The 12,375-nt window shown below is 48.0% G+C and overlaps 1 long non-coding RNA gene across 3 annotated transcripts in view; it reads left to right on the top strand.

The window, feature by feature from the left end:
• The window catches only part of Gm41496, a 63,989-nt gene that overhangs the window by 11,344 nt on the left and 40,270 nt on the right, over window positions 1-12,375 (top strand). The window lies entirely within an intron of this gene.

The following is a 12,375-nucleotide window of genomic DNA, read 5'->3' on the forward strand; positions in this document are numbered from 1 at the left end:
TCTTGATGATACTGGACTGACCCTCTGAACCTGTAAGCCAGCCCCAATTAAATGTTGTCTTTTACGAGTTGCCTTGGTCATGGTGTCTGTTCACAACAGTAAAACCCTAACTAAGACAATATGTAATGAGCCACTGGTCCCCCCTCAGACACTCTGGAGTAGTACCGGCTGGATTTAGTGGACCTGGGCCGGGTTGTTTCTAGGTTTCCTCTTTGGCAGCTAGTTTCTTTTATTTCCTAACATTGCAGACATCCGGACCTCCCTCTAGACATCTCCCATATTCTCCTGCCTCAGCACTTTCTCCTGATCATTCCTCATGTGAACTGAAGTTCCTTGAAGATTATACTGAAGATCATGCAGAGTGGTGGGCTGACTAAGCGCGTTGATAACGCTAGGGTGTTAGAATGTTGCAGCTCCAGAGTCAATATTCTCCTGGGCCTTAGTGCCCTTGCTCCACACCTGTTACTCATCTCTACAATTCCTGTCATCAGGAATTGTGGGAAATCCCACCAGTGTCACCAGGGGTTACTCATCTCTACATCCTTCCTGTCATCAGGAATTGTGGGAAATCCCACCAGTGTCACCAGGGAAGTTGCGATTCCCTCTTAGGGTTATCTTGTTCATAAAAGTATTTAGTAATGAACGGAAGCATGAGAACAATTTTGTTTAAGAGAAAACTCCCAGGACAGCAAGCTGTAAAGCCCAGTGGCTGCCTGGAAGAGGAAGACGGGGAAGGGAAATAGAAAACACCATGTGCAATCCAGACACTATTGCATATGCCAGCAAGGTTTTGATGAAGGGACCCTGGTATAGCTGTCTTGTATGAGGCTATGCCAGTGCCTGGCAAATACAGAAGTGGATGCTCACAGTCATCTATAGGATGGAACACAGGGCCCCCAGTGGAGAAGCTAGAGAAAGTACCCAAGGAGCTGAAGGGGTGTGCAACTCTATAGGTGGAACAACAATATGAACTAACCAGTACCCCCAGAGCTTGTGTCTCTAGCTGCATATGTAGCAGAAGATGGCTTAGGCGGCCATCACTGTGAAGAGAGGCCCCTTTTTATTGCAAACTTTATATGCCCCAGTACAGGGGAATGCCAGGGCCAAGAAGCAGGAGTGGGTGGGTAGGAAAGCAGGGCAGGGGAAGGGTATAGGGAACTTTTGGGATAGCATTTGAAATTTGAAATGTATATAAAGAAAATATCTAATTAAAAAGGAAAAGAAAAGAAAAGAAAAGAAAAGAAAAGACCATGTGCTTGAGTGATAGCTGACATGGAGGTCATGGGCAAGCAGCCACATGACAGCATGGGTGTCGTTAGAGAAAAGGCAAAACCAGAGGAAGAGAAAAGGAAAAGTCACACTTGGTCCAAGTTACTCAGAAAGGGACCGGTGCGTGAAGCTGTGTGGTTGTGGCCCTGAAAGCACATGCTCATGGAGCCTGGAGTCTGGGAAGGAAAACTGTATTACCTCCTTGGCATGGCTGAGGTGGATCTGCCTTTCTGGGATGGGAATCACATTCCTGAGAGATGCTCCCCCTCCCAGGCAGAGGTGCTCCCCCTCCCAGGGAGAGGTGCTCCCCCTCCCAGGGAGAGGTGCTCCCCCTCCCAGGTTACTCACTTGCCCGGCTGAAATGTGAGGTTACCACCCAGGCCAGAGATCCCATTCCCTTGACCAGAAAGGAATGGTTTTCTCTCAGTGGGCTTCTACTGTGAGTGGGACATTTTAACTATCGTCTTGACTTTGGAATGTGAAACATCACTACTTTCTAAGGGCCCCGGAGCTAAGCATAGCATCTGTGGCATCTGTGACCTATGACAGAGATTTCTCGGCTTTCCGGTTGGCCACCTACCTGATGCCCCCACCGGAGGGAGCATTTGAGGATGCTTTGGTCCCTGACCATCTTTTATTTTGTGATTATAAGAGTTAATGTAGCCGTGTCATAAGGGAACATGCCACTCCTGACAACCTGAATCTTTATTCCCAAGCCATGGCGCGACTCTCGTATAACAAACCGTCTCATGTTCCCTTTGGAGTGAGATCTGTTTTGTACCTAGACAGTGGACAACACTTCGAGTCTGGAGCAGCGGGAAGGAGACCCTAGAGTCTTAAAATTTGGAGTCAGCATTTCAATTAGACAGGCTTTATAGATAGACCAGTGGGGTTTCAGTGCTGAATAGCTGGTGTTTAAAATAGATTTTCCTTTCTTTCCAGAGTGTGGACAAGGGCCAGTAAGTGGCAAAAAATAACCACATGCATGCATTTCTTGGACTCTCTGTTCTTACCCCTAAGGGTTTTCTTGTGTCAGAACCAACAATTCCTTGGATGGAAACGCTGGATAGGCTGGTCGATATTTTAGGGTTTAGGGAACTGCGGATTCTTGGCCCATTTCTGCTGTTTTTCTAGTGTAGTAGGCAAGTGGTAGGTCCAACAGCCAGAAAGCCCATCCATGCCGCCAGCTCTGGATTCTTTGTGAGCGAGCGAATGAGCCACGGTGGGTGGCTGGCTGGCTGGCTTGCATACCTCTCTCTGTCTTATGAGATAATGTGGTGACCACAGCCATGGTGTCTAACTGTGGTCTTCTGGAAAGCAACAGGCCCTTCTGGGCTTGCTGGCCAGTGTAGGAAGGGCTGGGCAACATCTGTTTGTTGCTTGCCAGCCCAGCCCACCAAGGGGTATGCTGTAGCAGTTGCTGGTGGAGGAGGAACAATTATCCTATTGTCAGACTTTTTTCTTCCACTTTCCTGTGGCTTTGTTGCACAGTTGGAGATTCTGAGAAGCCTCTGCTCACAGCGGCAGCGATGCTTTGCCTGTGTACTTGTGTGGCTTCTCGAGTTGGAAAATTCCATCCTTTAACGCTGGGATTATATGTCTCCATCCCTGAATCAGAGAGCACTTCATTTGCTGCAAGCCTGAGAAATAGCCCAAGAGAGGGATAGAAGATAGCGTTCCCTCATATAAAGAGAGGATTGAATGGAGCCAGTGAACCACGGAGCCACCAGGTCACAGGCCCTCTGGGAGGCAGGAAAACCTTCCTGGGTTTCCTGTCTGCAGGAGAAAAAAAAATCACCTCTTCAAACTCAAGTATCTCAGACTGGCTGTGTAGTTGCTTGAGTTGGGCGAACAGAGCATTTGAGGGCTTAATGTGCTTTCTGGACTTTTGTGTATTTCTGAATTTTTCAGCGAGTGAGAGTTTTTAGAGAGTATTTGAATAGCATTCTTCTCCTTCAGCATTTCCAGGCGCTCTGGGCCGGTGTAAGACAGGGATGGCTGTTCGACTGAGCATGCTCAGACTTGGTAGTGGTTCATCTGTGAGCTGAGCTGACTCTAACCATCACTCTGCTCCCAGCGGCCTTTATTCTTAGCTCTGTGCCCTTCGGTCCCTGTCCAGAGTGGATCCTTTATGAAGCACTGGGAACATGAGCGCCATGGTGGAATTCATCCTCACCGTTCGGTAAATGGCCTCTTGGCCGTCTGCACTGTCTCTGAGGATGGCCTTTATCACATCAAAGTCTGTCCCTCGAGGGAAATGACCTTGGACATCAGAAACCCAGTGTTTGAGAAAGGATAGCAATAATTATGCTTAATTTTGGCTTTTCATTTATAGCGAACAAATGGATACAAATAGCAGTTGATATTTTAAGCCCAGTATATCAGAATTTTAGACATGAGGTCATGAGAGCAGTCTTTGATGCCCCAGCCTCTAGTTAATTTCAACCTAAATTTTAATCTGAGCATCAAAGCACTGTGATAAAGATAGGTTTTCCTGACTTCCTTCTTCTATCTGGTGGACTTGACATGGTTGTCATGAAATTTGTTTGTGTACTGTTTCCTAGGTGCTAAAGAAGTAGAACTTTCTAGAAATGAGGCACGTGGGCATGCTGCAAGGCTTAAGGATTTCAGAAACAAGCCCCCCTGGTGCTTGATTTTAAACATGGATTCAAGGGTTCTAATGTACATGAAGTTTTTATAATAGACACTGATAACATGGAAAAAGGATTGTTTTTCATAATGTATCATATGGGAGCAAGTCTTCTATGTGACTCTCTGACCTCTGGGTCTGCCTTAGATGTCTGCCATGGCTGGCAAGACTAGCTTTATGCAGTTGGCACCAGATGGTCCCCTGTTTCATCTCTGCCACAGGCCTCTCTTTCTCCCCGAGGCTTCTCTGAGACAATGGCCTGGCATTCAAGTGCATGCAACCCTGAAATGTAAGGGGATAAACATCCCCCTGCACACACACACACACGCACACGCACACACACACACGCGCGCGCACACGTGCACACACATGCGCGCGCTGTAAGGGGATAAACATCCCCCTGCACACACACACACACACACGCACACGCGCACACACACACACACACACACACACACGTGCACGCACACACACGCGCGCACACACACACACACACGCACACACGCACACACGTGCACGCACACACACACACACACACACGGACGAAAGCTTAAGGCCAGAGGGTCCTTTTTCTTGTCCCGAGGCAGGAGGTTCAAGAGAGAGGAGCAGGCTCTCTGCTTCCTAGATGAGAGAGGTCCCTCCCAGCTCTTCTTCCTTCCCCGCTTCACTCCATGTGGTACCAGAGTCCTGTTTCCTAGGACCACCCACCCCAAATCTCCTCCTTCCATGCAAGGCCTCACCAGGCTTGCCAGGTGGAACCCCAGCTGAGGCCTGAGTGCAGCAGTGGCCCTTGGGTGATTGCCTTCTCTGTGAATCAGATTCAAAACTACATTTGAAAAATGCTGAAATGGGTAATCATAGATTAGGCTCCTTTGTACCCGCTCACCCAGGCACCTTAGCCCCATTCCATGTCATCTCTGTGGCCAAGAATGGCCATATGACCAAAGGCCTTGCTTGTGGCCAGGGACGGTGCACTGAGATGAGCTGACCTCACCCTCTCTTCCTTCCTAAAGATCTGATTTGAGGAACACTCAAAACATTTCTCAAGCCAAGGAGGAAAGGCTGTTGAGTCGGCTTTCTGTTACTGTAACACAACACCCAAGATAAGCCAGTAAAGGAAAAGGTTGGCTCTGCTCAGAGTCTCAGAGGTTTCCAGTCATGGTCACCTGACCCACTCATTTTAGGCATGTAACAGCCTAATACAGTATGGTGTGAGAGGCCGGGGAAAGGCAAGAGAGCGAAGGCTAGGCTCCCAGCATCCCCTTAAGGGTACATCTTCCTTGCATTAGGCTTTATCTCCTAAAGGTCCTATAACTTTCCAGTAATGTGATAGGCCTACGGCCAAGCTTCTAACACATGGACTTGGGAGGGCACTTCCAAACCACTGCAGAAGGGGCTCAGGGTTGCCCCCCGCCCAGTGCTTCTCACATTCACAAATAAGCTAGCTGTGTTTCCTGGGTGGTATGCATGTTCCTTTTGCTTTTGTGATACACTGCTTCGGCCCTTTCTGTTTCTGTATAATACAAATTATTAAGAGCTGACAGCTGAATGGCTAGGCTCAACTCGGAGAGGCAAGGTAGCCTTAATGGAATTAATTAATTGAACACGACTGCCCGACAAATGGCTCCATTATACCCAAGAGGGCCTGTGACTTAATTACTGATGTCACTTATCTTTCTGTTTGTACCTCAACAATAAGTGACTCGTTTCTCATTAACACTAGGTCATCTTCCAAAAGGAAGAAAATAGGGCAAAATATATCAGGAAATGGCTGTGCATGCTGTCTTTGTTTCCTCTCTCATTATCCTGGGGACTCAGACCAGACTCTGCTAATTAGAAGGTCACTTAAAGCACCCCACTCCTGTCCAGTCTCAGAGAGGAACCCCACTGGGAACATGCCCTTCTCTTGGGAAGCCACGAAGGAGCGTCTACAAGGAAAACGGGTGTCCTTCCTCCAGCTGGAAGGACCGAAGCTGTTAGCCTGTGGATGATGGATGTGGCTGAGTGTCTACTGAGGCCCTGCAGAATCTGAGTCTTCAGTGGTTTGAAGGGAACGCCTTCAGTGCTCCAACGGTTCCTGGGAGATCGGGGGCTAATTAACAAGGGGACAGGTGTGAAGAGGGCCAAACTTGATCTGGCCAGATTAATTGCTGAAATTGGCCTTGTGTTTGGTACCTGGAAACAGCAAGTTTACTCCAGCCAGATACAGCTAATCCCTAGCTGCTCCATAGCTGTGTGTAAAACACACTGGACTCCTGGAGAACACAAACAAAGAGGGATTTGCAGCAATGGTAAAAGCAAAGATAAAAACACATCCTCGCCTGGGAAAGGCTGGGAACCACTGCAGCCACAGAGGGTAGCCCAGGGCCTGGGACAGCCTGGCTTGGGCCTTCTGGCAGCCACAGAATTGTTAATAGGGGTCCCCCGTCATTCTCAAAAGGCATCCCAGTTTGGATATCTACTAAATGGCTACTGGACACTGGTTTTAACCTTTTTTCTTTCTTTACCAGGAGAGGTTGTTAGAGGCTGAATCCCTGGCTTCTGTGAATGTTACATTTGTTATCTCGTTCCTGTTCCTGTGATGAAACACCCTGACCAAAGCAGCTCAGCAGATTTATTTTAGAGTTTATTTTACCTCACTATTCCTGTCACCATTCGTGATTGTGGGGAGGCCCGTGTAGGGACTTTAAAGCAGAAGCAACTCCAGTCACAAGTACAGACAGAGTACATACATGCCTAGCTACTTCCTTCTCCACTCTTCAACAGACCAAGATACAAACCAAGGGAATGGTGCTGCCCACAGTGGGCTGAATCTTCTCACAGTGATAGAGCCCCAACTTGGAGCTTCCCAGCAGGCCTTAGGGAAGGTCCCTGAGTCCCCCTCCCTGCCCAGCCAATTAATGTAAAGATCACCAGGACCACCAGTCATGACATGCTACTTGCTGTTGCTATAATCTGCCCTCAAAAATTGTATAAAAAGCTTATGAAAGAGAGAGAAGTCATCTCCTCTCTGGGTGCAGGACAACCTCAGCACGCTGCAACGACAAACCTCTTGCTTTTGCATCAAACCCTGTTCTCAAGTCTCGTAGCTAAGGCTCCCTTTGAGTCTTACAACATCACTTAGTATAATCAGGACAATCTCTCACAGACAAACCTAATCCAGACATTCACTCACCAAGTCAAGCTGTCTTTCCCAGTCAGTGATTTTATATTGTGTCAAGTTGACAATAAAAATTAATGATCACAGATCTTAATTGGAAATGGGGTCTGTCTTAGTCAGGGTTTCTATTCCTGCACAAACATCGTGACCAAGAAGCAAGTTGGGGAGGAAAGGGTTTATTCGGCTTACATTTCCATACTGCTGTTGATCACCAAAGGATGCAGGACTGGAACTCAAGCAGGTCACAAAGCAGGAGCTGATGCAGGAGCTGATGCAGAGTCCATAGAGGGATGTTCTTTTCTGGCTTGCTCAGCCTGCTCTCTTATAAAACCCAAGACTACCAGCCCAGAGATGGTCCCACCCACAAGGGGCCTTTCCCCCTTGATCACTAATTGAGAAAATGCTTTACAGTTGGATCTCATGGAGGCATTTCCTCAACTGAAGCTCCTTTCTCTGTGATAACTCCAGCTGTGTCAAGTTGACACAAAACTAGCCAGTACAATTGACCCCTTGTCAACTTGACACACAAAAATATCACTAGTAAGCCTCAACCCTTACAATCTTATTCATCCCCAAGATCTAAATAACTTTAAAAGTCCCACAGCCTTTACATATTCTTAAAATTTCAATCTCTTTAAAATATCCGTCTTTTTAAAAATCCAAAGTCTTTTTACAATTAAAAGTCTCTTAACTGTGGGCTCCACTAAAAACAGTTTCTTCCTTCAAGAGGGAAAATATCAGGGCACAGTCACAATCAAAAGCAAAAGTCAATCTCCAACTGTCCAATGTCTGGGATCCAACTCACAATCTTCTGGGCTCCTCCAAGGGCTTGGGTCACTTCTCCAGCCATGCCCTTTGTAGCACACGCATCATCCTCTAGGCTCCAGATGCCTGTACCCCACTGCTGCTGCTGCTCTTGGTGGTCATCTCATGGTACTGGCATCTCCAAAACACTGCATGACCCCTTCAGTCCTGGGCCTTCAATTGCAACTGAGGCTGCACCTTCACCAATGGCCTTCCATGGCCTCTCACAGTACCGAGCCTCAGCTGCTTTGCGTGACCCCTTCATGCCTTCAAAACCAGTACCACCTGGGTGACCCTTACATATTACCAAGTCCCGCTGCAGCAGGAGTACAACCTTGGCCATCTCTGGAACACAGCCTCTTTGTGCTTTCAGAAAACACTTCCCAGAAGATGTCACCTCAATGATGCTGGTCTCTTCTTAATCACCGCTAATTTCTTAGCTCCAGCTAACCAGCATCAATAGTCCCAGTAATGCAAAGTTTTTGCTTTGGTAGTTCTGGTATCTTGTTAATCACAGCTGATTCTTCAGCCCCAGCTAACCAGAACTACAGAATCTTCACAATCAAAACAGCAATGGCCCTGAAAAGAGTCTTTAATTTTCCCTCTGAAATTTCACAAACCAGAGCTCCATCTTCTGTGGTGTTCTCAACATTATCTTCCAAGCTCCTACACGACATCCGACAGAGCTCTTAACAACGGATGGATCTTCAAGCCCAAAGTTCCAAAGTCCTTCCACAGTCCTCCCCAAAACATGGTCAGGTTGTCACAGGAATACCCCACTCCTGGTACCAATTTGTCTTAGTCAGGGTTTCTATTCCTGCACAAACATCGTGACCAAGAAGCAAGTTGGGGAGGAAAGGGTTTATTCGGCTTACATTTCCATACTGCTGTTGATCACCAAAGGATGCAGAACTGGAACTCAAGCAGGTCACAAAGCAGGAGCTGATGCAGGAGCTGATGCAGAGTCCATAGAGGGATGTTCTTTTCTGGCTTGCTCAGCCTGCTCTCTTATAAAACCCAAGACTACCAGCCCAGAGATGGTCCCACCCACAAGGGGCCTTTCCCCCTTGATCACTAATTGAGAAAATGCTTTACAGTTGGATCTCATGGAGGCATTTCCTCAACTGAAGCTCCTTTCTCTGTGATAACTCCAGCTGTGTCAAGTTGACACAAAACTAGCCAGTACAGGGTCTCTATAGATGAAGCAGTTAGAATGAGGTCTTAGGGTGGGCCCTATTCAAGTATGACCAGAGATAATAGGAACTCAGACTTATGGGGGGAAACACCATAGGAACATGAGGGCTGACTACAGTGGTGCTTTTAGGAGCCAAAGAACACCAGTAAGCCACTGAAGTCCAGGGAAGGAGCCTGGACCAGATTGTCCCTCTGCTCCAACCCTGCTGTCTATCACCTTGGTCTCAACTTCTGACCTAGGGAGCTGAAACTAAAATACCTATTGTTTAAGCTTCCCTGTCCAAGGTACTTTGTCCAAACAGCCTTTGCAAACTCGTCCAGATGGGTTCTGGTTTCAGAGTGTCTGATAACGTGCTAATTACTCTTAGGTTGTGCCTTGGCAGTACTGGGCCACCCGGTGACAATGACTGATACCTGACATTAGGGTGGAGGAAGAAGCTGGTCAGCGATAGATAGGATGTTGTCACCTCCATGCTGCTGGGCTCTGGGGAAAGCATAATGAAGGTACCTCAAGGTGACGGCAGGCTGGAGGAAGGGTGGATTGTACCCTTGTGCTCAAGACATAATAACGCACATGTCTTGGTGCCCCCTCCCACCACCCTCAGGATGGGAATGTGGGGTGGTGTACTACAGAGAAGCCCGTGAGCTCGGCTGGGAAAGCTGAACAAGGGCTACCTGGGCTGTGAGAGACAGAAGCAGCAGGAGGACGAGCTAGGGCGAGAGGAGGTGGAGTCTTCTTCACTCAGAGTCATCCAGCTGCCGGAGTGGAGAACGCACCTGTATATTCTGCAGGGTTTCCCGTTCTCTCTTGTGGTTCATGGCCTCAGTCATCAAAAGACTAATGTCTGCAGACCACACATCAGGCCTGAAGCAGGGGGTTGGAGACAGACTGAAGAACCTCCAAGTAAGAGTTGTGGTCCAGGGCAGGGACATTTGGTCCATACCGAGACCAAAACCACCGCTTCTGAGCAGGAGGAATTCAGGGAAGCAGAGGTGCCTTGGAGGGGACCCCAAAGGGAAAAAGAAACCATGTGGTGCCCTAAAGGGGAGAGAGGGATGAGGGCACCCCAAAACCCAAAACCCTGGTTCTAGAGGGAGATATCTTGTTTCATGATCTACTCAGCCAAGCGTTTCCATGGAGTTGGCATGAAGAAGCCATGAGTTACACCCCAATCCATAGGGCCCTGGCATTTCCCGAGCACAGGACAGCAGAAAGGGGTGCAAAGGAGAGTGAGGGTTTCAAGATGGATTTCTTGGTTGGGTACTGGAGTTACAGTTTCTCCTCTGTAGCTGGCCCCGGTTGACTCCAGGTATCTGGGTCTGGCAGGGCCAGGGCAAAGCATTTGGATGGGATGAAGCTGGGCTTTGATTTCGTAGGCACAGCACGGATTATATAAGCACACATGTCCGTGTTTTAAAATGAAAAAAAAATAGCAATAATTAAGGTTCCTGTAGCTTTCTTCTGTCCAAACCAATCTTGAAAACCCACTTTTGGAAGCTCTTCACATGTCAGCAAATCAGAAACATACGGGTTTAATTCCTTCAAAATGTACTGGGTTGGGGGGGGGAGGGCAGGGGGAGACAGGGCAGCAGGAGGGACCTGGCAGCCCACATCTCAGGATTTGCCAAACCCCAAATATCTCGTACTCTCTGAATGATGCTGTGCTGTCTCCGCGGTGCCATCTGTCCAGCCCAGCCACTGCGTTCCTTACGGCGCCATCTAGAATTTTCCTTAACTGTATATGCTGTTCTTCAGGTCCAGTTTAGTTACCAGAAGAGCAGTGTTCACACTGCCCGCATGGGACTTGGAAGAAACACCTGTACGGCCATGAGCTGTCAGGAAGGCTTAGTCTTGCCTAAATTGACAGGTCATCTTCTTAGCTTGCCTCCTCACTGTGGTGGGATAGCAGGTTGGATTGTGGGGTCCAGGAAAAATCTTGCAGGAAAGACTGTGAGGTTACCATAGAAAGGAAAGCAGCTGGCAGAGAGTAAAGCCAGGAAGGGCCCACAGGTAGCAGGGAGGACGTGCAGGATCAAGCCTATGATGTGTAAACACAAGGAATGGTGCCCCTGTGCAAATGGCCTATAAAAGTTCCAGCCCTTCGAGTATGCTACACGGAGCTCCTAACCTCCACTGTCATAGAAGTTATTTCTTTATAAACTGGCTCTTTCTTCTACTATCTATAGTTCTCTATTTCTCTGCCTGATCTTTTTTCATTTTTGTTTTTGAGCCTGGAAGTGCTATCAGGTGCCTGCTGGACTCCATGTTCACTGCTGAGACCACCCATCAGGTCTTAAGACTTGTTACCCACCCCATGATTTTACAAGGCAATCCACCCTTATCACATACCTCTTTATATGTACACAGAAAATCTTGCTGTATTTGTTGGCTAATGTAAAGTCCAAGGCCATACCAGATGTTAAGACTCTTGCCAAGCTGCTCCAGGTGAGAGCTCAAGCCATTTACTTCCAAGTCTGCTTTGCAAGATCCAGCACTGGCTTAGGGCTCAGAAACAATAAACACACACACACACACACACACACGTGCATATGCACATAAGCGCACATATATGCCCCACCATCTTTCCAGTGAACATTCTGACAGGCCAGGGACAAAATTGATCTGTTTAGCATCCACCACATGTCCTGTTTGTGCTCAGACAGTTTTGTTGCTTGGAAGGGAAGTGAAATCGTGATTGAATATCTTCTACTGCACATATCAAGGGTTCAGAGATCTGGAAGGAGGCTCCTGGAGTCTTTGGCTGCTGCTTATGAGGTACGAGGGAGAAATTCCCAGTGAGCTCCAGCATCCACAAGACTGATATGCAATTCTTCGGTCTTCCTGCATTTTCCACCCTCCCATTGGACATTTGCATAGAAACATCTGCAGCAGTGGAGTGCAGGAATGGTCTGTTTGCCTTTGGAGACGTTTCCTTCTGAGCCAGGCAACCTTCCCTCTGTGTCTTCAGGAGCCAACAGGTTGCTAGTGGATGAGGAAGGCTGGGCCTGGATGGAGTGGCAGGTGGGATGTGACCTCCACAGCAGGGAGTCCTTGGTTTGAATGAATGATCTGGGACAAGGGACAGAATTGAGGATCAAACTCCTGGCAGTAGATGCGATTCAGTTTGTCCAAGGGACTGAAAATGTTCTTGTCCTTTTGCCTTAGTTAGGTTTCTATTGCTGTGAACAGACACCATGACCAAGGCAACTCTTAGAAGGACAACATTTAATTGGGGCTGGCTTACAGGTTCAGAGGCTCAGTCCATTATCATCAAGGCGGGGAGCATGGCAGCATCCA

Source organism: Mus musculus, chromosome 16, assembly GCF_000001635.26.
Source record: "Mus musculus strain C57BL/6J chromosome 16, GRCm38.p6 C57BL/6J".
Lineage (NCBI taxonomy): Eukaryota > Metazoa > Chordata > Mammalia > Rodentia > Muridae > Mus > Mus musculus.